The sequence below is a fragment of the Meleagris gallopavo genome, chromosome 7, assembly GCF_000146605.3.
Source record: "Meleagris gallopavo isolate NT-WF06-2002-E0010 breed Aviagen turkey brand Nicholas breeding stock chromosome 7, Turkey_5.1, whole genome shotgun sequence".
Taxonomy (NCBI): domain Eukaryota; kingdom Metazoa; phylum Chordata; class Aves; order Galliformes; family Phasianidae; genus Meleagris; species Meleagris gallopavo.
In genome coordinates this window covers 23,002,778-23,007,444 of record NC_015017.2, presented here as the reverse complement: position 1 = coordinate 23,007,444, position 4,667 = coordinate 23,002,778, and the positions used below count along the sequence as shown (strand labels likewise).

Sequence of the window (4,667 nt, the reverse complement as noted above, 5' to 3'; positions counted from 1 at the left end):
TTCGGATTTCATCGGTGGGAGCGAGCGGGATGGGGCCGTGTTCTTCCAGCCTTAGTGCTACTGGGAATAAGAAGCGACGCAAAGGGCTGCTGAAACAAGTTTTCTCCTTTTGCAGGCTGAGCGAAAGCTGCAGAGCCCGTCGTCATCCCGAACCGGTGAGATGGTGGAAGCGGTGAGTGGTTTCGGAGTCACTAGGTACACTAGGTAAGTTCTCTGTTGTCGGGGTTGCGTAGGGCCGCCACTCGGCCGTTTCTGTTTCTTTGAGATCAGCACGGCGCCGCCGCCGGGCTCCGCGTGGCCTTATTAGAAGGGCCGGCGCGGGGCGCCGCCGAACGACTTTGCGGGTGCTTCAGCCCCTTCTGCTTCCAGCGGTGGGAGCGAGCAGAATGGGACCGTGTATTTTCCCCTGCCCCTTATTTGTAACTTCAGGAGTGTGATCTCATTCCCATCACGGAGATGTGGCTGATCAGCTTGCACAACTGGAATGCTGTTGCAGACGGCTGCGTTCCTTATAGGAGAGACAGACAGGTGAGGTGGTGGAGTCTCTCTTTCAATGAGAGAACTGGATCATGCTGAGCCTCGCCTCCCTCCTCAGCAAGGTGATGGGACAGCTTGGTCGAGGTGATAGCTGTAAGTGACGTGATGAGGAAAAAAACTACTACAGAGTAGTCATGGTGGATTTGATGAGGGGGGGAAATGATGCTGGACCAAGCTGGCAGCCTTCTGTGTTGCTGTGACTGGTTAGATTAAGAGAAGGACAGTGGATGCTGTGGGGGGGAATATCAGTACTGTCAGTAAATTGCTCAAGTGCAGGAGTCTAGTTGATGGGGATGGGCTCATTCAGATACTGATGGGAGGCATGTGGCGGTAGAACATTCACAGGCTTGAACATCCAAAGTAAGAGTACTTTGGTGTGAGAGTGATAGGATAGGAGTGATAGGATAGGCTGCCCGAAGAGGTTAAGCAGTCCCCTTTTCTGGCGATCAGATTGCATCCAGATGCTTTCCTGAGTGACCTGCAGCAGGGAAGCAGCTTTAGCAAGGGAGTGGGACTGGATGCTGTTGCAGGGTGAGTGCCACAACGGAGCATTTAGCAGTGAGGATCTACTTGAGTATGGGAGTGGTTTCATCAGTGGTGGGATGAAGGAGGTGAGTAATGGAGGGGCAAGGGGGGAGGGCCAGGGGCGTGAGCCCTGTGACCTGAGGGCTGCCCAGTCCTACCCTGCACCCCCTCAGAAGCTGTTCATGGAGCTCTTACTGCAGGTTCAGGGCTGGAGCGGGGATCCTGCTGTGAGAGTCTATGGAGTGAGGTAAGCGGTGTCCTTCTGTCCCTGACCTGTGTGTGCTGCTCCTGGGCTGGAGGTTTTGGCTGGAAGCAGGTGCCAGAAGACACAAGTCCTCCTTGTTTGAGGTGATGGTGTATCTTGATTATTTGATTTCAGCTCTAAAGGTCTGTAGCAGGCCTGCTCCTGGAGGAATGGAATTCCCTGAGCGAGAGGTGAGAAGAGCAGCCTGCAGGGCTCTGGCAACTGTTATCTGGGGGACCTTGGGGTCCTGGCGCATTTCTTGTAGCGGGGTGGCCTGTTGTCTCAGTTGGTGAGGTCCAGTGTTACCAAGGTGTTTTCATCCCTCAGGTCCTGGCGCAGCCGGTGTCCTGAGAGGAAGGTCCTCATCGTAGGCTGGGAGCTGTACTGCAGGTGTGGAAGAAGCAGAGGAGATTGCCCAGGTAGGCACTGTTTGTAGTGGTGTGTTCCGGGGGTGGTCCTTGGGCAGATCGCCAGTCCCCTTGGTGGGTGTATGTTGCGTATTCCGTTGGCCCTGGAGCCCCTGTTCGGATCCCTTAGAGCGGGTGGCTTTTGATGCTGCGGAAGAGCGGTTCCTGCAGTTGCATGACTGCAGGTTGCGGAGAGAAATGGGGAACAAGAGTTCCAAGGTGAGGGGCAGGGAGAGGGTCCCCAGGGCTGTGCCTGCTGTAAGTCCTTTACGAAATGTGATGGAAAAACTGGAAGATAAATTCTAGAGCTAGGGATAAGTATAAACAGAAAATGATTAGATGTTGTGGTGCGTATGGCCTGACCAAGCAATTGCAGGGGGGGATGAGTACTTTGGCCAGAATAGGTGTCTGATGAGACCGCTGACAGAGTGAAGGGTATTGGCTCAGATCAGCCTCTTTAACAACCCACCTGAACTGAGCTCTGTAACTAGTGCTGATACCAAAAAGAAAAAGTTCTGCCGGCTTAAAGAATTGGATTGATGCAAAGGGGACGCTATAAATTCTTCTTTTCCTTAATCCATTAACCCCACTAACGCTTCTGCATATCCTCTTAAGGAAGTTCCAGTGTTATCAGGAGATACAGGATATGTGAACTCCCCACTTAATAGTGGAGAGGTGAGAAAAGGATGTCTTGAGAGGAAGGTCCTTGGGTTCCTTGGGCTGGGAGCTGTGCCGCACATGTGGAAGAAGCAGGGGAGACTTCCCCCCCTCCACCAACCAGGTAGGCACTATTTGTAGTGGTGTGTTTTAAAAGGGAAATCATTAACGAAAGATCCAATTGGATTAGCAGAGCAGTTGATCAATTCTTGGTCATCTTTAGCTTATAAAATACTGGGATTTAGTTTTACTGGGGATGCCTTAAGAGTAAGAGGCGTATAGGGATCAGGAATGATAGTTTCATTTTTTTGAGACTACTGGATTAAAATGGGAAGATAAAATAGTCCCAGTGCAATTGTTATATGTGCCAAAAGCAGGGACCAATTTATTGGGGAGAGATTTCTTAGTTAAACTAAGATTGCAGTTGAAAACTTAGAAACGGTTGTAAAGGCATTGATGAAATTAACAGCTGATGACAAAAAAATACTGCCAAAGGTGTGGGTAGGGGAAGGAAATAGATCTGTAGAAACGCTTTCTGGATCTGTGCTTTAGACTCAGACTTGATATCTTTTTCTCTTTGAGAAGACCCAGAAATGGGATGAAAGTAGCAATATGGGTAGGCTGTCTTACCCCGAGGGTTCAAGGAGTCACGTGATGTATTTGTACCAGGTCCTGGGGAAAATTTTGAAAAAGGTTAAGGTTGGAAAGGGGGGTAAAGCTGGTACAGTATGTGGATGATCTGCTGATTTGTGGAACAGAGGAGTCTAAAGTAAAAGACTACAAGTAAACTCAGATTCTTGGTGAACAAGGGCTAAGGGTGTTTAAAAATAAACTGCAGTATGCGGAAAAAGTCAGATACCTTGGGTATGTGATTTGAGGGAGAACAGAACTAAGTCTGGAAGAACTCGAATTGTGCAGCTTCCTCTGCCCTGGACAAAGAGGGAGTTGTGAAAATTCCTAGGTTTAATTGAATACTGTAGATCATGAATAGAAGAACAGGTACAAAAAAAAAACCAAGGAGATTCTATCTTAAACTATCAGAGGGAGAACCCAGCTTGTTAAAATGGAGAATAGAGAGAAAAGAATTAGTAGAAGTATTGAAATGGGACTTAATCACAGCACCTGTGCTAGGACTGCCTGCCTTAAAAGAACCATTTTACTTTTTTGTAACTGTCAGTGTAGCTTTAGGAGTTCTAACACCAGAATGGTGAGGGGAGGGGAAGGGGAAAAACAAACATATTGCATACTTGTCTAAGCTATTAGACCCTGTATCTTGAGGATGACCCGAAGGTATCCAGGTGGTAGTAGCAACTGCCTTATTGGTTGGAGAGAGTATGTGTGTACCCTCTGGGGGTGTGAGGAGCAAATGAACAGGGGAGGGAATCTGCTCCTTGACCTCTGAGAAATGCACGGTGCAAACCCTCTCCTGTGGAGTTGGAGTGGGCACGGAGTAATTGGCCCAACTTAGAGGGAGTTGCAGATCATATAAATTCTCCCCAAGTAAACTCATATGGGGGAGGAAGAGGGGGAAAAACAATCACACAGTTCCAGGAGCTGCTCTCGGCGCTGTTGTAGAGATTTGTAGCGAACAGCATGTGGCAGAAACCCAAATTATTCCATCCTTGCAGGAAGCGGTTACATACTTGCAGGACCAATTAGAAGATATTAGGGGACAGTCCGAAAAGGACGGACACTTAGAAGCCCTCCTTCAGCAAGCCCTTAGAGAGCAGTTAGTATAGACTTTCCTCCAGGAGAAAATTTAGAGGCTGCGTGAGCCTAAAAAGACAAACTGGAAAACCTGGTGACCCTTCACTGCCCTCCGATAGAAACTGGGCATGCATATGAAGAGAGTGGAGGTGTGTACTCTGTTAGTATGGAGGAGATCCCCCTATTCTGCTACTGAGCTACCCAAATTAAGGAAGGATTTTGGTCGCATCCCTAGGAAATCAGAGACAGAGTACGTGTGGAAAGCCCCACTAACGGGGGGAGAATAGAGCCTGTCGATTGAAAAGGAATCTGAAGGTTACTGGGGACCTGGAGTACTTCTCACCACTGGCAACTGCTGTGCCCTGTGGTCCCTTACTCAAAGAGCTGCTTACTGGGATGATTCCTTGCGGGACAGTTGATGTTGATTCATTTGGTGCGCATCAGTCCTGTCTGTTTAGCCCTCAGTGAGCCTGTGAGATACATACGGAAGGCTCAAGATGATCAGGGGAAATTGTATGAGATTAACCACCTGGATTTCACCTGCCTTCCAGCTTGTGTTCACTGGGGACTGGGAAAGTGGGGTTTCATTT

The 4,667-nt window shown here is 48.9% G+C and overlaps 1 long non-coding RNA gene across 4 annotated transcripts; it reads left to right on the top strand.

Annotated features, from left to right (window-relative positions):
• Window positions 1–6: 6 nt before the first annotated feature.
• Window positions 7–3,890, top strand: LOC104911743. Of its 4 annotated transcripts, none has more exons than XR_004160337.1 (5): window positions 7–204; window positions 430–1,148; window positions 1,236–1,309; window positions 1,442–1,497; window positions 1,634–3,857. It is a non-coding gene; the product is annotated as an uncharacterized LOC104911743 (long non-coding RNA). The 4 variants fall into 4 exon arrangements; XR_004160339.1 differs by having other exon boundaries at window positions 156–630; window positions 988–1,148; window positions 1,634–3,880; XR_004160338.1 differs by having other exon boundaries at window positions 156–1,148; window positions 1,263–1,309; window positions 1,634–3,890.
• The last annotated feature ends 777 nt before the right edge of the window (window positions 3,891–4,667 follow it).